This window comes from Alexandromys fortis, unplaced genomic scaffold (assembly GCF_014885135.2).
Source record: "Alexandromys fortis isolate MF-2015 unplaced genomic scaffold, M_Fortis_MF-2015_v1.1 scaffold_4, whole genome shotgun sequence".
NCBI lineage: Eukaryota > Metazoa > Chordata > Mammalia > Rodentia > Cricetidae > Alexandromys > Alexandromys fortis.
In genome coordinates, this window is record NW_026067944.1 from 28,725,853 (window position 1) to 28,748,788 (window position 22,936).

The 22,936-nt window shown below is 37.9% G+C and overlaps 1 protein-coding gene across 3 annotated transcripts in view; it reads left to right on the forward strand.

Moving 5' to 3' along the window:
* The first annotated feature begins 731 nt into the window (after window positions 1–731).
* Zbtb20 (zinc finger and BTB domain containing 20) overlaps window positions 732–22,936 on the forward strand; it is a 752,057-nt gene continuing 729,852 nt past the window's right edge. For all 3 annotated transcript variants that reach the window (XM_050148761.1, XM_050148757.1, XM_050148765.1), the window contains exon 1: window positions 732–849. The gene's annotated coding sequence lies outside the window, so the exon portion shown is untranslated. The remainder of the gene's footprint in view (window positions 850–22,936) is intronic.

Genomic DNA, 22,936 nt, shown 5'->3' on the forward strand with positions numbered 1-22,936 from the left:
CACTTCTCCCGCCCCATCCCGGCGCGCCAGACAGCGGGTAACCGCCGCCTCCGCTGGGGCATCCCGGCTCCATAGGCGGCGCGCGGCAGACACCTGCCTCTCACTGGCCGCCGCCGCTGCCCCTCACCCCGCAGCCCCCGCGACAATTGGCCCCAGGCCGCCGCCAGTCATCCTCCAGCCACTCTTCGAGTCCCGCCTCTATCCTCGGGTCATTTAAGTTTATCACAAATAAATAAATAAAGGAGGAAATAGAAATGCGTAGAAAGTAAAAGCAGTCGGGAGGGGGCGGGAACCTGGAGGAGGAAGGAGGGGAAGCGGCGGAGTAAACAACCAAACTTGATCGTGTCTGTCTCGGCCAATCAGCGGTCACTACAGTCCGGTCTGACGGCCTCTATCAACCAATAGTATCCCAGCTCTTGGATCACTGAACAAGGAGGGACGACTGGCCGCTCTCCACAGGGCGCTGGTGGGCGGCAGGGGTTGCGACCATTGACCAATAGGCTGTTAAAAATGTTCTGAATGAAGTTTCCGCCCACCAATCGATGTCTGAGATAGCGGATTGGGTGCCTCGTAGGCCAATCAAAGATGACAGAGATGAGGGAAGGGGCAGTTAGGGGCGGGGCCGCGGAGGGGAGGAGGAAGAGTGCATTTTGTTTATGGGCGGCAACCTCACGAGGGCCGTCCAATCATTATTGGACCGTTGAAGCCCAGAGTGGCATGAGATCCACCCAATAGTCGTCCAAGCTGGAGGTTCGCGGCTTCAGGCGCCCAATGTGGGCCTTCAGCCGAAGAAGTAGGGGCGGGGGGAAGTTTAGGAGTTGAGGAAAGAAGATTAAAGAGCGCGAGGAGGTAACGCCAAAAACTCTAATTTGTTGTGGGGCGGGCGGGAGGGAGGGGTGTGTGCCTGCGGAGCGCGGCCGGGCGTCTGCGAGTCGCGGGGAGTCGGGGGTGGCGGGCCTCGGCGGAGGGGGCGGGGTGGGGCCGCGGCGCGAGTTCCGAGCCGCAGCCCGGGGCTTCGGCCCCGCCCCGTCAGCCCTCCCGCCGCCCCTCCTCGCTCCCTCCCCGCGGCCTCGCGCGACCCTGCGGGGAGGGTCGGCGGCCAGCTCGGGCGGGGCGTCCGGTCGCTGCCACGGTGTCCTGTCTCTCTCTCTCCTCTCCTCCCCGCGCCTGGAGCCGCGGCTTCCCAGAAGAGGAGCTGAGGGGCACTGGCCGGGGCTCCGGATCTGTTGGCGCCGCCGGCTCCCGCCCCTCTCTTCTCCCTCCCTCTCTCCCTCTCTCCTCCCGTTCGCTGTCCGCCTGCGCGGAGGACCGGCTTCTAGTAAACCCGGGGCGGGACGGTTGGCCCCGCCTGCTCGGCTGGCTCCGAGAGACTAGGGGGGCTTGGCAAGAGATGAGCCCTGTCCTCCTCTCGCCTCTGGGCTACTTCGAGAGTAGTTAGGAAAAAATGTTAACGGTCTTTCATACCTTGAGACACAAAACAAATAACAAAAAACAGCCCGCCCCCAAATATTGGGGGGGGGGTTTGAAGTTCAAACATGGTCTTCTTAATTGTTTTTAATGCATTTCTCTGTGTGTGGCTCTCTGGGTCCCCTTCAGCCCCTCCCCTTCCTAAGGATGCAGAAGAGGCAGGAGGCAAGGATTTCGTAAAAGTTATATTGATAAACACACTTGCACAAGCATATGTTAGGCGCACACACAGACTATAAACATTAGCGAAAAACACAATATGGCGTACAGCTACGCTACCTAGCTCGGTAATCCGATGATCTCTTACTCCTAACCGGGTCAAATGAGGTCGGCAGAGGCATGACAGCTCTCTAGCAGAAAGCTGAATGGGATAGGAAAAAATTTGGAAGCCTGTGGGTGTGTAGTACTGTCCTCAGAATCATTGGCCCAGACTTAAGTTGAACATGTTACCTCTGTAGACAGTGAAAATTGCCTTTACTATTTTTTAAACACTAAAAGTACCAAATGTGACTAACGTGGAATGTTCTCACTCTGGCCACATGGGAATCTCTGCTGATCAGAATCTCAGAGTATACAGTGTTTTCAAGTGAACAGTGTTCTGAGTTACTGATGCAACTTGTTGCCTTTGAAAAACTTAAAAAAATACAATTATCGTTTTGTGGAAAATAGTGTGAGCTCTGAATTCGAGGAGTCACTGACAACTTAAATTCACAGATAATTTGCTTTTGTTTCTGGTTCAGCTCCTATCTCAAGGACCTTTTACCAGATCCTGGGAATAGACCCCACCCTCTCTGCCAGTCCACAAATGTGTGTGACATGTCAGGATTTGACTACATTCTGTAGTTTTGCTTTACAATTAAGTATAACTCGGCTCATAGGAAAAAGAGGAAGAAACAAGCCAACAAACAAGTCACTGAGTCTCATTCCCTTGCTCCATGGAATTCTTACTAACTCATCCGAGTCCGTACACAGGTAGTACATGGTGCTACGCCAGTGCCATCGCCTCTTGACTCCTCCCAAGCAAGGTTTCGAATGGTTGTTGAATCCCTGCCGGTTCCAATCTGTCCTCTAGCGTTAGATCCCAAGATTGGGGTTGCAGAGCTTTATGTTTGAGGACAAATGGTACTGAACAGATGAAGAGTAGAAACTGGAGTTTTCTGGAAACGGCTGAGCTGCCTAATGAGTCAAGCAATGGAGTATTTTGGGCTTTGATTTCAGGTCTTACGATGAATGACATGCAGGCCTCCTTTAGATGTCGTGATCAAGTGACAGGTATACTGCCTATCGGACTCCAAAGCAATGATGCCCTTTCCCGATTTACTTCTAATGTTGTTGGGCTAGAGAAAGAAGCTTAAAAATGATTAAGAATTAACCGTTTCATGGAAGTTGCCTTTATATTTATCTGTCTAGGTAGGCCAACATTTTGGGACTATCACTATACCAAGAAAATAGCGATACAGATGTGGTGTTTATTGGCTAGGTACAATTTGAAAGTAGTGCAATGATGGAGGAAGAGAGGCATTTTATCCTGAGAGCTAGAGTGGTGGCTTAGGGCTGTTAGACTTGATGCCTGCCTTTTTCGTCTTTAGGTAGAAAAGTTTTGAGACACACCGCCTATTCCCGTTTACCTATAAGAATTTGATTCCTTGATATAGGAAGAAAATAGAGGAGAAAAATAATTTTAAATGAATTATTTTTGTGTCATTTGTGCAAGTTTTCAGGAGACTTTATAGACAAATTGGACTTCCTAGATAAAAGCCTAGATGGAATAATGAGAGCATTTTAGAAAAACAATAAAAGCTACAACTAAATTCTTGTAAATGATTTATAACATAAATGAATTTTAAATTATTTCAGATCTCTTCAGGTTAAGTGGTAAGGAGAAACTTCTCAAACATTTGTGATACAGAAGTGAACTAATCCTGTTTTTTTTTTTTTTTTTTTTTTTTTTTTTTTACACGGGTGGCGTCAGCATCAGCTCGTGGAAGACAGTTCTGAATACTTGAGACAGTGAAGCAAAGGGGAGATTGTTGTTTTTTGTGGAGTTTCATCATCAGGCCCCATACCGCTATATCAAGTTTGAAGGTGTAGAACATGTTTACGATTGCCAAATAATAGAGGAAGAACTCAGTTTATTTAAATTATTTGTGGTCTTTGTTATTGTGGAATAGTTTCATAAAATTTCAGCAGTCTTTGACAGATAGGGGTTTTAAATCATTCATAATTTTGATCATGTCTTTGGAATAAATGGAATTTTGCTTTGTATAAAATCTTGTGATTTCACATTTGCTGTAAAGTTCCTATGTAGCATGATCTTGTTAGCTAAGTGATAAAACAGATCCTAAAGTACTTGGTAATTTTTTGCATAGGATTTATTCAAGGAATGTACTTGAAAAATCAAGTATATCAATCTTTTGCAGTTGTAGTTTTAGTAAGGGAATATAAAGGTTTTAACTAACTATAGGTGACTGCTTCTTGCTGGTATGTATACAGACCCATGTATATACTTGGCTTACATAAGAGGGCTGAGGAAAAAAAAAAACAGATTTTAAAACTAGTAGAATCACTTCAGCTGAATTTTCTTGTAGAGGAGTGGTGAAAAGAATGTTAAAAATACTGTTTTCCTCATTCTAGTAGGAATGGTTGATGAGTGTGTGTGTGTGAGTATGCGTTTACAGATGAATGGTTTATGAAGAAAGACACAGTGTAGTGCTGGGTAAACCCTCTCTTGCCCTGTGGTCCTTGACATGGAATGTTTTCAGTGTGATCAAGTGATTTTGTTTGACACAGTTTGTTGGTTACCAGAACTTTCTTGTGAGCAACATGGAAACACAAGCTAATTAAATCTCTGTAAATTTTATAATCCTTTGGGCTAAGATGTTATTGCGGAAGTTTTAAAAGCATGACTACCAGGCAGTGCATAAAATGAATGAAAACTAAGATGAGAAGCTCGTGGAACTGGAGTCTGCATAAGATGATTGGGACAAAGTGAGATATCCTTAGTACAAAAGATAAGATTCTGACATGTGTCAAGTTTTATAATAAAATCAACACGACTAATTGTATTAGAATTCACATTTCTAAGGTAAGTCTAAGTCTGAGTACAGTGCATTTTAAGTCAAAATTTGGGGTGTTATTGGCTAGACATAGTCATTTCTTTGCCAGAGATACTAGGCTGTGTGAGGGCTAACCATCTGTCAAGTGATAGAGACAAAGGGAGGTTTTAATATACTAGTCTAAAATCTCTACAAACTTGTTTTGAATTGTATTGTCACTTTGTTTTGGCCTTCATACTCTGTGTTGAGTGTGTACTGGGTCAGTGACCTCACTTTGTTTTATGAACAAACCATTCAAGGCCAGATAAGGTTATTGTCACAGCTGATGAGATCTAGAGGCAAGATAAAATATGTTTTGATTTTGCTTTCATGTAATGATCAAAAACTCACAAGTGGTTTGGCCACCCGCTAGCAATTATACAAATGATTTCAAACATGCTTATTTTCACCCATCCAGTCTCAATTTTGGGTGTCTTAATTTTTTTTTTCTTTATAGAGTCAAGCTTTATATTTAAGCAAATTCCTGAGCTGTTTGGAAGAAAAAAAAGTAGCAATAGGAATCCAGATTGCCTGTTTTAGGTACAATATGGTGTGATGTGAAATTGAAACAGCAGATTGGTGAGAAACTTCAGTTTCAAACAAATATAAACTAGTTTGTTTAGTGAAGTCATACACAAAACAGTCTCTATTGACAGGGCAGCATTATTATTTTTTCCCAGTAATTTCTATATCTTGAGGTCACCTTGGTTCTTTAGATCAGCAGCCTATTTCTGAAGTACCATCTAAGGAAAAGATGTCTTAATATTGCTGTTTATAATGATATACTTAGATATAACAGGCAAGAAATTATTTATAGCAGTGCTGATTATATCAATAAAAATAGCAATATTAATACTGAGTGTCAAAATCCACTTTTGACAGTATGAAGTAAACAGAACTATAGTCTAACAAAGCAGCCAGCCTGTCTTTATTGTCAGCTCATGAATATGTACTTCAGGAAAAATATACATACAGTTTAGAGTTGAGTATACTAAATCTCTTTTCTATTGCTTTTGATTTTTGTTTTTAAAGAAAAAATTTTTATTTAACAAAAGACTAAAAAGATTGGTATTTTTAGATTTGCATTTCTTGGTGCCCATTATCATGCTCTCATTGGTAAGTTTCTTGAGATTTGCCTATTTCTACACTGGGGCTTTTTTATAAATGATCAGAAATTCATTTTCTCAGTACCTTCGTTTTTAGAATTCTGATTGCCATTGTAACAGGAGCCATAAGAGCCTCTAATGATTGACAAAACTAAACCAAACCGGCCATTGTATTTATATCTCACCCTTTCTTCCCTTCTTCTCTCCCTCCCTCCCTTCCTCCTTCCCTCCCTCCCTTCCTCCCTCCTTTTGTCCTTCCCTTCTTCCCCTCTCTCATGGTACCTCCCTTCTTTACCCCCCTCCCTTGTTTCCCCTTTTCCTTACCTTATTTCTTACCCAGCCCTCTCTTTCTCATGTGCAATACATCTCTAGCTTTCTTTAGACATTAGAGATGTCCTTGTCTGTGGTTTCTATTAAACACATATATATGTGTGTGTATCTATATATACACATATGTTTTCATTAATATATATATGTATTTACATATAGATACACACATATAAATTTTCATTAATTCTAGCCAATTTTGGTCTTTTAAAATTATTTCCCTGGTAATAGATAGTTAAGTAAATGTTTTAATTAAATTCAGAAGAGGGTTTTATTTTATTTATTTATTGATTTTATTGAGCTATACTTTTTTCTCTGTTCCCCTCCCTTCTTCTCTCCTCCCCTTCAACCTTCTCCCATGGCCCCCATGCTCCCAATTTGCTCAGGAGATCTTGTCTTTTTCTATTTCCCATATAGATTAGTCTATGTATGTCTCTCTTAGGGTCCTCATTGTTGTTTACATTCACTGGGGTTGTGAATTGTAGGGTGATTTTCTTTGATTTATGTCTAAAAGCCACTTATGAGTGAGTACTTTGATATTTGTCTTTCTGGGTCTGGGTTACCTCACTCAATATAAAGTTTTCTAGATCCATCCAGTTGCCTGCAAATTTCAAGATGCCATTATTTTTTTCTGCTGTGTAGTACACCATTGTATAAAAAGTACACATTTTCCTTATCCATTCTTTGGTCGAGGAGCATCTAGGTTGTTTCCAGATCCTGGCTATGACTACGAGTGCTGCTATGAACGTAGATGAGCACATGTCCTTGTGGTATGATTGAGCATCCTTTGGATATATACCCAAAAGTGGTATTGCTGGGTCCTGAGGAAGGTTGTCAGAAGAGGACTTTAAAACTTATGAAATTATCTGCCTTTTCAGTCCTTCTCATATTAAACTTTAATTCTATTACATTATTGCATATCGTGTTCGTAGAGGCTGCTGTTGACTAATTGTATGACCTTTGACATGTTCTGTTATATGTAATATGTCTCAATATAGTGATACTTGCTTTCAAAAACAGCACACTATAAATGTAGACAAAATATTAGTTACTTGTTATCTTTTATAATCAGTAAGAATAAATTTATTAGTTTGCATACATTTTTCTACAAACTCATTCTAGTTCAGGAAGCTATATTAATAATAGAATTTATTGATTATTCTTTGTATCCAACATGAAGTTGTTTAATTGAATAAAGATGGCAATAATAGAATGAGTTATCCAACACTCATTTTCCAATTCTATACAATAAATGTCTTGATGAATAGATACATATCTTCAAGGAAGAAAGGTGAGTTTGGCTTTTATACCCCTACTCTAATAATTGAGTATCTAAGCTCCATTTCCATGTTGATTTTATTTAACTTGTAATGTTTAATTATTGTATTTGATTTTTGATCCTACATTATACCCATCCAGGAATAGATTCACATAAGAGGAATGATAATAAAGGTAAAGAAATCTGATTTTTTTTTTTTTGGTGTAGAATAGTGGAAAGGATCTGTGGTAGAAAAGGCTTTGAAAATACTACATTGTTGTATACTGAAACACATAACTGCTTGTAATTCATGTGAAAAGAATTAATAGACCATTGTTTTATAATAACCTTGGGGTTTTCACTTAAAATTTCAGTCAGTTTCTTTAATTGACATACATTTCTTTTGCTGGTATGAATGGTTTTGAGAACTTAAAGCTATTAAACAGCACCTATTCACAAATGCAAACATCATTTGCAGAAATACGTACAGTTCTGAATCCTTCCTCTTTCCTTCACCTGTCCACAGTTCCAGTGGTACCTGATTACTAATCATGGAGCATTTTACAGTCACTTCATAGGGCCATTTACAGTAACTTTTCTAATAGGAGTTTCAAGAAAAATTATGTATCAACCACCATGAGGTTCAAAAACTGGTATGTTTTGATGTGTGTAAATGTTGAAAAGATAATTGTGATTGAGAGAAATATTTGGGAATGTTAAATGACATTCTACACATGTATTTTAGAATTATTGTAGATGTGCCTGAAGAAGATAAAGATAAGCAGAATTTTTAGTGGCAATCAATCACATTGAAAGGAAAATTAAGTTTTTATTCTCATATTAAATGTTGTCAATAAAAATAACCACCATAACCCAGACCCAAAAGGACAATTATATATACTCACTCATAAGTAGTGTTTATACATAAAGCAAAGAAAACCAGCCTACAAATCACAATCCCAGAGAACCTAGACAACAATGAGGACCATAAGAAAGACATACACGGATTTAATCTACATGGGAAGTAGAAAAAGACAAGATCTCCTGAGTAAATTGGGATCATGGGAACCATGGGAGAGGGTTGGGTGGGGAAAGGAAGAGGGAAAGAGAGAAAAATATAGAGTTCAATAAAATTAATAAAAAATAACCATCATATCAGTTGGAGTCCGCAATATTGAATGTTTACTTTGAGCTGTGCATGGATTGTATCTGCAGTCTTTCACATTAATTCCACATTTCTATGAAACAAGAACCTTTATTATCTCACTCATAAATGCAACTAAGGCTAAGAAAGGGAAATGATGTCATTCAAAGTTACATAACTAGTATATAGCAGATATGATTTAAAATTCAAACATCACTCTAATGAATGTAAGCCATAATCACCAGTCTCATTCTGAGACCAGTGCCTGCCCAGATTAGTGCTGGTAACTTTATGGAAAGCATACTAGGTTTGGAGCTGGCTCTTCAGAAAGACTCAAGGGGCAAGACTTGTAAGTAGGAGTATTAGCTACTATGGTAGACTCTAGCTTTACATTTAAACTCTGTAGAATTACATATTTTGAGAGGGAATTTATCCCATTTGAACAGTAAATGAATTCCATATATACTATCTGATTTGGTTTTATGACTAACAATGAAGTAATTGCATATTAAAGTAGGCTGTAGAAACAGGAAAAAGGAAAAACAGGGAGTACTAGGTTGAAAAGAAAAACTAAATAAACCATTTTGAGTAACCAAGAACCAGTGATCATGGATACATAAGGTCAAGGAAGAACAGAAATATACATTGAAACTGACAGATCCTACTGATTTTTAAAGGTCTTTGTGTTTATTTTTGTTACTTTTATTCTTAAATTTGCTTCAGAAATCAATATCTAGCATTAACATGAGTCACCAAGAGTTTGCAATACAAAGACATGTTTTATTTTTTATTTTCTTTTTGGGGAGTGGGTCTTGATAACACTAGCCTGAAGTTAGGCAATAAGTTTAATTGCATTGTAGAAAAAAACAATTTATTATAGTAAGTGGTTTGGTAAACCACCTACTTATTGTCTAATTTATGTCACCCAATTTTGAACTGTTTCTGGAGGAATCTGTTTAGAATCCAGTTTTCAAAAACACTTGTTAACTTCTGTGAGGTTTTTATGGATATGGGAGGTGAAAGATCTGATATGTTAATTTTATTTAGTTCATTATGAAATTTAGGTTTTTGTATTTCATCTTTACGTTCACAGAGTTAAACTAGGCTCTGCCAAGCATGTCATCGGAGAGTCTAGAAGTTTTGTATGTACTTTTAGTTTTTCCTTGATGCCATTAGCCAAAGGGAGGTTTAGTTCTGTTTGACAGTATAATATATATGCTAAATACAATTCATATTATCAGTTTGGATAAAATCAGTGTACATGAGTTTGGATTATTTTGAATAGTCAGTGCCAGTGAATGAAAAGTAAAGTACTTACATTATTTTAAGACAGATTTTCATTATGTAGCCACTGACTGGCCTGAAGCTTGTGTAGACCAAGCTGTTCCTCAGTTAACAGAGATTTGCCTGCCTCTTCCTCCTGAGTGCTATGATTAAGATCTGTGCCACCATCCCTGCAACATAATCTTTTAAAGTTAATTACTATTTCAAATAGTTAATTCAAACCAGCCCCTCATTTATCCTCTTGTCTGTAAGGTACTGCAGGCATCACATGCTTTTCAGAGATGCTGTGCTTGTTCTGCTAAGTCTACACATGTTAAGCTCTAGCTTCTGAATACTGAGAGAATGAATGGCTGAAGCAGCTCCTCTAAGGTTTGTTTCTTCCTTGTGACAGTGTTTCAGATGTTTATTCATACTCTGACTTTAGCACATTATGAAATAAAGTGCAACAGTAATTTTGTATGGTTTAAATAGTTATATCACTGAAAAGGTACTGTACTGCTAACATTTTTTTTTAAACATCTAACTCATGCATGGCAGCTTTTCTCTTCAGGCTCACTGTGAATGGTACTTTTGTATTTGTTCTTTTGACATACTGTGGTACCTAGTCTTCTTAATGGCTGTGTTGTTTGTATTTTACTATCCTTTATGTAACGAATTTTCAGAGAAGTACCTTTGAAAACTTGGGCTTATGATAAAATTTCTTGTTCTGGAAAGAGTTTATGAACAAAGCATTATTGGGAAGGTAGGCCTTCTTAGCTAAAAGTCAGTATAGGAAAAGTGAACAGATATTCTTTACAGCTTTGATGTTCATTATAAAGTAAATCATTCAGATATTCCGTGTTACAGTTTTAATGCTCATTTTAAAGCACACCAAAGAGTATAAGAGCCAAAAGAAAATGGTGATTCTTTTTCTGTACTTTTAGGTGATCTCTCTCTCATTTATCTTAGTGTTTTGGTATCCAAAATAGGACAGCTCTTGTGTAACATTAATTTGATTTAATTTGGTGTTTCAAGTATAGTGTAACTCCTACCTAACTTCACTTACACCATTTGAGAAAGGTAACATTTAGAGTCACATCACATCGAGCTGCAGCCTTTTAAGGACACGCGGTGTTTTGTTTGTCTTGATACCCTTAGTGCTGAATTGGTACTTGTCACACAAAAGGGACTTGTTGTTGGTCAGAATATTTTACATCTATTTGATGAATGTCTTGCTTAATAGTTATCAATTTTCTTATTTTCACCTGATTCTGGCTCAAATTTAATATTGTGGAAGTTTTCATTACCTCCTATAAACATTCTCAGCTTTTCCCTAGCTAGACAACTTTACACATTCTTATGGTCCCTCATCCTTTTAACTACTTAATGAAATTCTATCATGGCAGAAGTTCCAATAAAAATTATATTTGCTGTGATTCAGAAAAGAAATATATCAGCTATATCAGATACCGCCATCAATGGTAAGTCAAATCTACTTGGATCAATTCAGGATATTGTGTGGGATAGAGTACACAGCATTACGTTACCTACCGATTCAAGGATGAAACCCAAATTTCATATCCTACATGATTCCTATCTAGATAGTAGGACAATAAACCACAGTACTTTGTGCCCTTCAGAGATTGCAAATGATACTTTGAACATTTTATATGAACTTTTAAATTCTTAAACAAGAAATGGCTACAAACTTTCATATAATTAAAGTTTCTCACTAATTTCACTCTATTGTCTGAGTTACTTAGAAACTGGGTCTAGGCCGGGCAGTGGTGGCGCACGCCTATAATCCCAGCACTCGGGAGGCAGAAGCAGGCGGATCTCTGGGAGTTCGAGGCCAGCCTGGTCTACAAGAGCTAGTTCCAGGACGGGCACCAAAGCTATAGAGAAACCCTGTCTCGAAAAACCAAAAAAAAAAAAAGAAAAAGAAAAAAAAGAAACTGGGTCTAGTTAGACACCTTATCATTTGTGATATTAAGAGAGCAAAAATGTAGTTCATCAAAACAATATGGAAGGTGAAGTCATGTGCACCATGTGGGGAACGTTTGAACATCTGTATAGTGAGTGGCATGCTTTTTCACATATGCAGGACTTGCTAAAGAATTGGAAAATTTATCTGATTGCCCAAAGTTAAAATTTGTTTTTCTCCTAACTGAAGTCACAGAAAATTGACTTGAAGTTGTGTTCAAAACAAAAGATAATTTTGTCCTGGAATAATTAAGAGTGGGATTCCACTAGTGTTCGCATAAGATGCTTAGTAGCTGTACTATATTTTGAGATCTGTTTTGGAGAGCATATGGAAAGCACATCATTTTTTTGTTTTATACTGTATTCAGGAATGTGCTTTGCAAGGAAGCTGCTGATTTGAGGGAATAGTTACAACACTATTCAGATACATTTCAGGTCTGTAGACTCCACCTCACTCCTAGACTTCTGTCTGTCTGTGGAGTTTTAAAACAAGTTGACCTGTACGTGCATTTCTTCCTTTTCATCTCCAGTGTGAGATGCTTCTTTCTGAATGCACAACTGACATGGCTCTTTGGGCAGAGTAACAGTATTTTGAACATTTTCTTCCTTCAGTTGTGTGAGCAACTGAAGCATGTTCAACTAGGCAGTGGTGGCACACGCCTTTAATCCCAGCACTCTGGAGGCAGAGGCAGGCGGATCTCTGTGAGTTCAAGGCCAGCCTGGTTTACAAGAGCTAGTTCCAGGACAGGCTCCAAAACTACAGAGAAACCCTGTCTCAAAAAAACTAAAAAGAAAAAATAATATATNAGAGAGAGAGAGAGAGAGAGAGAGAGAGAGGCTCACTGTACATAACAAAAAGCAGCAGATATTGGAAGGAAAGTTTGGGCTTCAGAATCCTCTGGACTGCTCTGATCAGTCTTCATCAGTCTTCATTCAGGTTAAGTATTCAAATCTCCCACCCTTCAATAGCCAAATGGCATCTTTTCTGTCCCCAGTGCTAAGCAAGCAGAGGCAGACGAGCAGGGATTGTCTTCCATGTGCTTTGCCAGGGAATTGTCTGCTTTTCACCTTTGTGCTATTTCTGCCATTTAGAGTACTCCAGCTATCAGAGTTGAGAGCCAGTGAGATGGCAACAAAACCTAGCAGATGGCAGCACATGGTAGCAAGTACAAGGGGGAGGTTAGGTAGGACAACAGAGCACACACCTCAAGTTACTGCTTCCTGTTGGCAAAAGTAAATGAAACTCGAATCTGAAAAACAACAGCAACAAAAAAGACCACCAAAAAGTATTCAAGTAATGAACTTTAGATACTAAGAAGCATCTCGGTTGGATAAATCAATGAATGAGTCAAAGAACAGTGTCCTTTTAAAAATAGGAATTAGTCTTGATTTGCATTTGACTCGCTGAACAAAGCGGACAATGAGGACTACTGAGAAGTCAAGAACAATGGCACTGGGTTTTTTTTTTAACTATTTATTTATTTATTAAAGATTTCTGTCTCTTCCCCACCGCTGCCTCCCATTTCCCCTCCCCCAATAAAGTCCCCCTCCCTTGTCAGCCCAAAGAGCAGTCAGGGTTCCCTGCCCTGTGGGATGTCCAAGGACCTCCTACCTCCTTCCAGGTCTAGTAAGGTGAGCATGGCACTGGCTTTTGATCCTACTGCAAGTACTGGCTTTGTGGGAGCCTAGGCTGTTTGCATGTTCACCTTACTAGACAGAGACAGGTGGATCTCTGTGAGTTCAAGTTCAGCCTGGTCTACAAGAGCTAGTTCCAGAACAGGCCCCAAAGCTATAGAAAAACCCTGTCTTGAAAAAAAAAAAACCCAAAAAATGCCCGAAAAGAACAATATCTTTAAGACAGTGTGTTATTGTTTACTTTCTGTCTTCCCATGAGAGGACCTTAAAGCTATTAGTTGTCCTCTGGTAACCACGTCAGCTATATTGTGTAAGGTTTTAAACACTTTTTCCATTTCATTGATTGCTGGGTTGCTTTTTATCTGGGAGTATTTTTTCAAATTTGTAGTTCAGTTTTTAGCTGTTTTGAAAACAAAATTCTAATTATGATATTCTGTAGTCAGAACAAAACAATCTCTTTTCTAAAATAAACAAATATTAGGATATTACTCCTCTCCTAATTTGGACATATTGATATGAACAGTACAGTATATGAATATAGAAAAATGTTTTTAGTGTTCTTTTATTTGTCATTTAGTTTTGATGGGGCAGATTCTTACTCTGTAGCCCAAGCTGCCCTAGAACTATGCAAATGAGCCTGGTCCTGAACTCATGACAGTCATTTCACCTGAGCCTACTAAGTGCAGCACCATTCTTGGCTTAATGACTAACCTTCTAAAATTTGTGTTCATTTATCTGTTGTCTTTTTAAAGGTGATTTTTTTCTTCTTCTTTTTGGATTTACAAGACAAGGTTTCCTCTGAGTAGCCCTGGCTGGCCTTGTACTGTGAGATCTGCCTGCTTCTGTATTGCAAGTGCTGGGATTAAAGGTGTGTGCCACTAATGCCTTGCAAAAGTCAAATTTAGTAATTGCCATTTATAAGCGTAGGTAAAATCTTTACATCATGCTGCATTTTTCTCGTCACTATTTTGCTCAGTATTTATTTATTGAGATTGATCCACACTGTGCATAATTGTAACTCAAAGTTTGCTTTCTCTTGAATATAGAATGGGTGACAGATTCCCAGTGTACTTATCACCTGTCTTGTTTCTTGTTTCTTTCCAACATTTTCAAGTAATTTTCTTTGTTCTGCACGTAGACTAGAGATGCTGTGTTACATTACAAGTGGTTGTCATACTGCTTTTCTGAAGTCACGTCAATCATTTGTATGGTCACTATTGGTACACATAATATTCCTGTTCATCTTTATTCTTTTTGTCTTATAGTCCTGTCAGAATTTTAAAATTTTACTACTTACATGAATAAAACACACCCATTTTGGTCTTGATTTAAATTTTATACTTAACAGTTTGACTGTGAACACTTTTTTTTTGTTTTTCTCCAAAAATGATTGCACATATTTTCAGCTGTTTTTCTTGTATGTATCTTTCCTATTGATTTGTGTGAGTTCTTTATATTCTAGATACTCTTTCTGTCTCTTAGTTTATATCTTGTCTTTTTATATTCTCTAGCATATGATAATTAGTAGAAGTAGGTCATACTTACGGTCTTTCTTGGTTGATTTTTTTCCTGCCTTTTAGTAAATTATTCCCTGAAGTTGATTTTTGTACATTATATAGAAATTAAATTAAAATAGTTTTCTAAAGGGAAGCACATCTCTGGCTACATTTGTTGTTGTAGCCTTAGTGAGTTGCCTTAATGTCTTTTGTGAGTGTCTGTTCAGAAAAGGCTTCGTTTTTTGTGTTCTTGGTTGATTGACTAGCCCTATACGAGCAATACAAACACCCAAGTTAATAAGCGTTTATAGCCAAGCGGTAGTGGCACATGCCTTTAATTTCATTATTCCAGAGACAGTGGCAGGCAGAATTCTGAGTTCAAGGCAAGCCTGAACTATAGAATGAGTTCCAGGAAGCTCAGAGAAACCCTGTCTCAAAAAAAAATTAATAAACATTTGTAATAAGTACTTATGTATATAAAGACAAATGGCTCAGACTTTTTAAATTTTTCTTTTCCTTGAATGTCAGTGTTTTTTTTTTTTACTGCATTCAACAAAGTATGGTTTTAAAAACAAGTATATATGCAATCCATATACATGTATACATGAATATACATATAGACATATTTTAATATCTGAAACTTGTTGAAGGCAACAACTTATTTGGCTAAGGGCTTAATGATACCAGTCTATTAGATTTAAAAGCTAAAAAAAATAACAAAATGTCGTATAGATTTTATAATACTCAAACTAATTCATTTGAAAATCCAAATTCAGTCTATTTATCCTGATTTCAAGTTTGTATCACAATCTCTTAAATATTGTATCTATATATTAATTAAGCAGTTGTTTATTAATTTAAAGGCAAGCTAGTGAATTGGATTTTGTTCAACTTGCATCATTATTATAAATTGAATTCATATTATAAATTTAGGTCTTATTACTGTGTGCCAAACAGTGTTTAAATGGTTCACATACTTAGGGTCATTTGTTTCATAGGGCTCCTAGTTAATGTTATTCTACCCATTTTAAAGATGAGGAAGGCCAAGAGTAGTTGAGTAGCTTGGTTCCTGTGTGTGACGAGTTCCAGTGGCATATGTTTATAGTGCTAATCAGCAATGCCTTGTGAATTTTTCAGTTATTCTTCAGTAAAAGTAGCTTTATGATACCTGTTGACTTCAGCTTTTTACCCATCTAGTCTCAGTTACCATATTTTTATTCTGGGGAATCAAAATGACCATTAATATCAAAGCCAATTTTGGAAAGGAGTAGAAAAGAAAAAGCTGGTAGTATTGGAGAAATCTGGAAATTGCCTTGAAAATTGTGGGTTGAATAGATGGATTCTGGGTCAGTAGTCAGTGGGTTGTATATGTGACATGCATCATATCTCAATTGATATTTAGCTTTAGCCGATGGAACTTCTCTCACTCATTTACTCCTGCTTCTTTCAGGTGTCCAGAACTTGTGTAACATTATATTTATTAGAGAATTGACAAGTGTTTCTGTGTACTGTTTATTACAATGAAACCCTCTTTGACAAGTTAATCTGCCTCCGTTCTTAATCCTTTTGTGTTTTTAAAATGCTTACCTCTTTTGTTTTCTATTTTGTTTGTCTATTATGATTTTAAAATAAATCATATGGTCAGATAGGCAAACACTGCTTTCTTAGAAAGTCATATTTAGCTTACTACTAATCTACTGCTCTAGATACTGATTGTTTAGTTTCTCAGGATGCAGAGGAGGAGTCTGGGTTATAAGAAAAATGGGTGCCCCCAAAGGCTTTAAGTAGTCATGGCAAGGAACTGATATATGAGGAGTCTTTAAGAATGTCTCCTTTTTGCTTGTTTTGTGTCTTAGGGGAATGAAAATTTGAGGAAGGAAAGAGAGGAAGAGCCTTTAATAACCTACTAGATGGCACAGACAGAGGAGTATGGTGCTCTGACACACAGAGCTACTACAGAATGCAGGTCATTTGGAATGGAACAGTGAAAGGATTTTAGGGAAAATCATGCCTGGTTTCAGTGATTGGAGTATTAAGATGAATTTATTAGGTTTTTACATTTTGATTGACCAATTCAAGAGTAGGTAAAACTTTGAAATTGGAAATTAGGAGGTAAGGCCAGGCCTTGGTGGCACACACCTTTAATCCCAGCACTCGGGAGGCAGAGGCGGGTGAATCTCTGTGAGTTCCAGTCCAGTCTGTTCTACAAGAGCTAGCTAGTTCCAGGACAGGCTCCAAAGCTACAGAGAAACCTTGTCTCGAAAACAAAACAAAGAACAAAAATAAAAACAACAAAAGAAATTAGGAGACAGAACTTGGAGGGGTAAGCAGTAGTTGGTAGATGATCTAGGTTTGTGAGCACAGGCCTGTGGTAAGGTTATGGTGAGGAGGGAATGAGGGTCAGTAGACACTCAGGTACTTAATCAAGTAATGCATTAAAGATATATTTAATAGAACGCAATAATATATATCATGTAGACATATTAACCTAGATGTGCAGCTATTTTATAAACCTGTGGTCAGTAAGATAGAGGAGATCAATACAGAGGAAACGTTGATGTATAGTATTCATCAAAAGAGCAGGAACATGGATTTTATGGAGAATCAGAAAAAATTGAAGGCATAAAAGGGTGGTGGTGCCTTTTGATTGAATTAAAGTTCATGGAGAGCCAAGGAGCTCAAATATAGGACTGCACACAGTAGTAATTTGATTTGATTTACATGAAATATGCAAAGGAATAATTTTGATTAGTTTTTTTTATCATTTAAAAGGGAATTGTGAAGTCTGGAGCCATGTTCAGCTGTTAAGAACATTTGCTACCCGAGAGGACCAGTATTTAGTTCCAAGCACCTACATGGGGTAGCTCACAGTGGCCTATGACTACAGTTCCAGGATGTCTGGCACCCCTTTCTTGCACATACATGTACTCATGCACACACATACACGTTACTAAATAATTTTTTTAAAAAACAAAAGAGACTTTTGAGCGAGAGACTTGCTAACATTTTGGTTAGGAAAATAGAGAAGATAACTAATTTCCATCCCTCGTATTTGCAATCAAGTTACTAATAAGGGCCAAAATATGAGAAGAAACACATGTTTATATTTAATTTGATGCTTTAAAACTTCAGTTGGGCTTCATTAGTTCTTTCATGTTTAAGTCCCTATCCTGTTATAAATTTGTCTGTTATCTCTACCTTCCAGTTTTTACTTTTTCTTTCATGATGGATCAAATCATGAAAGATTTTTCTTTCGATTCGATCAAATCGAGATAGTTCACAGTAACTCTTTTTCCCAATCCAGATGTTTTAGGTAAACATGTTTTCAGCATAACCAATTGTAGTAGTCTCTGTCTTTACCATTTAGACTGGAAACTAAAATGAGATTCTAAAAGCTCAGAAGAATCCTCCAAGGTCCAGAAAAATGTAGCTTTATAAATATTTTAAAAAGAATTTGATATTGTTTACTTTATATTCTAATTTAAAATTCCAGTACCTAAAAAGGGGAATGCTTTCTTAAGCACATAAAAAGATGGACTGCATGGGTCATAAAAATAAACTTAGATTTGGATATACTCTTGTTTTAAAATACATAGTAGAAGTTCTTCTTTATATAGGCACTTACTGAAAATTTGGCAGATTCGTGATTTTTTTAAATTTTAAACTTGATAAAATTAATCTTTATGATCTTTAAAGAGTCCATTTTTACTTATTTTGGAGACAGTGTTACTATATTGCACCAAGTAAATTCTTAAACCTTGGAATCACTTCTGGCAATAATTTAAATGTTTTCTTATGTTACTTTAAGCATAGGTATACTGGTTACTTTTTAATTTGACACAGTCTAGAGACACCTGGAAATTCAATTGAGCAATCACCTCTATTGGATTGGACTATGGGCATGTCTGTGGGGCATTTTCTTGCTTTATGGATTGAGATGGAAGGACAAAGCCCATCGTGGGCTTTGACAATTTGTCAAGTATTCTGGGGTGTAAAAGAAAGCAGACTGAACAAACTTTGGGGAGTAGTCAGTAAGCAATGATCTTTCATGGCTCCTGCTTCAGTCCTTGCCTCCAGGTTCCTCCATTGAGTTCTTGCCTTGGCTTTCTTCAGTGTTGGACTGTATTTCTGTCCCCCCACCTGCTGAGCTCCTTCTCTCCAGTCACAACAACAAATAGCAAACTAGGATACTATGCAAATAGTCTACTCATCTTTTTTATATTCAGATATTATTCTTTGTTCTGGCTGTGATTGGGGTGCATGAAATTACCAAACAATAAAAATTTTATGTTGGAAGCAACCATAAGATTTAATTTTTTTTATTACATTACACATTTATTTTGTGTGTGTGTGTGTGTCTGTCTGTCTATCTATATTGGCATATTTGTGCTGCAGTGCAGGTGTCCGGAGGTTAGGTTTGAGGACAACTCTTTGGTGTCTGTCATGGGTCCAGGAATCTACCTCAGATCATCAGCTTTCGTGGAAAGCTCCTGTATCCACTGTGCCTGTAAGACCTATATAGAGTTAGGAAGCATACTTGATGAATGATGCATTGTACTAGTTTCATTTTTTTTTGCTTGTGTTGATAGTTTTATTAGAAATTAAGTAGTTGATTTACAGGTCCTGATTTTTTTTTAAAAAAAGTACATTCTTTCTGAAGAAGGTATCTTTAGTGGGGTTTGTAGAGTTCTCGCAGATTGTGTTTTGTTTGCTTTTTTTTTTTTTTTTTAATGCCAGTGTGTTTGTTCTATCCTAGGTCTCCTATCTGGCCTCTGGCTTCTGGCCATCCAGGCAGTGTAACTTTTTATTTGGAAGATCTCATAAAAGTTGTTTTAAGTTAAATTCTTTCATAAAAATTATGGGATTAGAGTCATGACTCAGTGGTTAGGAGCACGGACAGCTCTTCTGGAAGATCCAGGTTAGATTCCCAGCACCCACGTGGCAGCTCACAACCAGTTTTAACTCTGGGATCTGATGCCAGCTCTTCAGGCCTCTATAATCACCAGGGAAATGACATACAAACATATGTAGACAAGGACCCATACACACAAAATAAAATAAAAATAAACAGTGGCAAATAACTTCACTGGTGTTAGAATTAAGTTAAAAGGTTGTTTTGAAATTTTTGTTTTAGCTTTGTTTTGTTCCTGAGATGGGGATGTAGCTCAGGCTAGTCTTAAACTCATGACAAAGCCCTGGCACTGAACTCTCATTCCTCTGTCTCCACCTCCCTAATGCTGGATGAGAGATATGTGGCACCATGCCCAGCTCACATATAACTGCAATAGTTCTGTGAAGAACTTTCAAAACGGTTATGTGATAGACAGAAATAAAGTATTGAAATAAGTCATTACTAGTTAGAAGAAGTCCAAAATATAGTAATTTTGGGAATTTCTGTATCAGGAGGAGGAAGGATTATTATTTAATGACGTGTCATGGGTTAAACTGTTTGTATTGAGAACAGTTTGTGGTTGAGAACATTTAGTCCTATGAAGAAACCAAAATTCAAAGAAAATGGTAGCTTGTTTTATTCATAGCTAGCAAGTATAGATGCTTGAGTCAAATCCAGGCTGGTTTGACTTTAATGGCCATTTTGTTTTTGCAGATTTACTCTACTTCCCATGTATCCTAGGATCTAGTATCTGCGCCTGAATAATCATGACAATGATGAAAGCTAATCTTTCAGGTCCTCAGTCACATACAGTCAGGCCTCACATGTATTATTCTTCCCTTTTCTTTCAAACATTTCATGTTGATCTGCCTGCCCTTTCCTTGTGAAGATAACGAAGGCACCATGAGTCAGATGGAAAACACAAACTGTCAGATATGACCACATAGCTAAATATTGCACATCACAAGCTAGGTTTTCCCCATCTCAGCTGTCTTATCTGAAGGAAATTACAATCTCAAAAGTAAAATAATTCTTCATAAAATTAAAATTCTTAACTTTAGTTAAACAGATGGTAGACTTCATAGTTCCATTTGATTTTCTTTTGAATAGGCAATTGATTTCAGGACAGTTGACTAATTCCCTACCTTATACAGAAAGTATCTCAGTAAAGCCACCATGGAAACATTTCTTATCTGAGGTCTGAGTAAGGGCACACTGCAAGTCATATAAATAGCCATGGGATGCTGTGTTTTCAAAAGGTCTGGAGAGTGTTACCTCTTCCTGCAAAGATATAATACAGGACAGATGAGAACAGTGGCATGTCTTGTGATACCTGTGTAGTTAATTGCTTACTCCTGTCAATAATTGAGTTTCTGTAATTTTTGTAGACAGTAAACAATAAGTTATAGTAGCACCCAAATAGCTACACCTAACACTTCAACAATGATTGAGAACACAGTGCCTGCAAAACATTATACTTTATGAAGACATGATGGTCACAGCAACAAGGCTTTGCCTCCAGGAGCCTTAAAGTTTTCTGAAGGACATAGTTGTGGAGACAACCAAGTCTATTTGCCTTAATACATTTTAAAATTTTATACAATTACTCTCTTATTTCCTTGTAATATTCAGCAAGTGGTCTTTATGTATCCATTTCGATCTCTATTTCCTTGTAGTTTTCACAAATGTTCTTAACACTATCCCCAGGAATTAGTAAATTGCTTTTTTGTTAAAACGCCTTGTACTGTGTGTATTTATAACACATGTTAACTCATTATCAGTTGAATGGAGTCTTCATTACAACTCTGATATAGCTATTCTTATCTTCATTTTTATAGATGTGATCTGTGTCATTGTTAAGTAACTCGATTTTGGGTAGCCTATATATATTTTACAAATTGGAACTAAAGATGTTTGAAAATAGTGTTCTAAAACTTGAATTTCATGTACTCTAGGAAACATGCAAGGTGACTTTGAAAATAAAACAAAACTTTTATGTATATTTTTATTTGTAAGAGTTTAAAGGTTAAAGTCTATTAATATTTAGTATACATCGTAATAGATCATTATTACCTAGCTTTAACTGAACTAATTCTTTATTTTTATTTGTGGGGTCTTAAGGTAAATCTATTTTTATTTAATTTTTAAAAATTGATTTTTTTATTTTACATTCCAACCCCAGTTACCCCTCCCTCTGTTTCTCCTGTCTTCCCACTTCCCCCCATCTCACTCCTTATCTACTTCTCAGAGGTCATAAGGCTTCCCTTGGGAGTCACCAAAGTTTGGGATACCAAGTTGAGGCAAGATAAAGCCTCTCTCCCCCCTGAATCAGGCTGTGCAAGGCATCTCACCATAGGTAATGGGCCCTAAAAAACCGGTTCATGTACCGGGATAAGTACTGGTCCCACTGCCAACCCCCTCTCAACCCCCTCCATGCCAAACAAATCAAGCCACATAACCATTACCCACATTCAGAGGGCCTAGTTTGGTCTCATGCAGGTTCCCCAGGTGTCAGTCCAGAGTACATGAGCTCCCCACTAGCTTGTGTCAGCTGTCTCTGGTTTTCCCCATTATGATTTTGATCCCCTTGCTCATATGATCTCTCCTCTCTCTCTTCAACTGAACTCTAGGAACTCAATCAGTGCTTGGCTGTGGATCACTGCATCTGCTTCCATCAGTTACTGGATGTAGATTCTATGATGGCAATTAGGGTGGTCACTAATCTGATTACAGAGGAAGGCCAGTTCAGGTCCCTTCTCTACTATTGCTAGGAATCTTAGCTGAGGACATTCTTGTGGATTCCTAGGAGTTTCCCTAGCACCAGGTTTCTCCCTAACAACATAATAGCTATTACGATGTCTCTGTAATTGCTTCCCCCTCTGTCCCTCCTCCAACTTGTCCATCTCGATCCCTCATGTTCCCATCTCCCATATCCTCCCTATCCCCCTCCCAGTTTACCAGGAATCTTAACTACTTCACCTTCCTGTCCCCCCCCCTTGCCTGTCCTCTTAGGGTCCTTCTTTATACCTAGCTTCTCTGGGACTATGGATTGTAGCCTGGTTATTTTTTTTATCTTTTGCCTTACGTCTCTTAGCCTCTCTGGGTCTGGGTTACCTTACTCAGGATGTTTCTTCTTCTTCTTCTTCTTCTTCTTCTTCTTCTTCTTCTTCTTCTTCTTCTTCTTCTTCTTCTTCTTCTTCTTCTTCTTCTTCTTCTTCCTCTTCTTCTTCTTCTTCTTCTTCTTCTTCTTCTTCTTCTTCTTCTTCCTCTT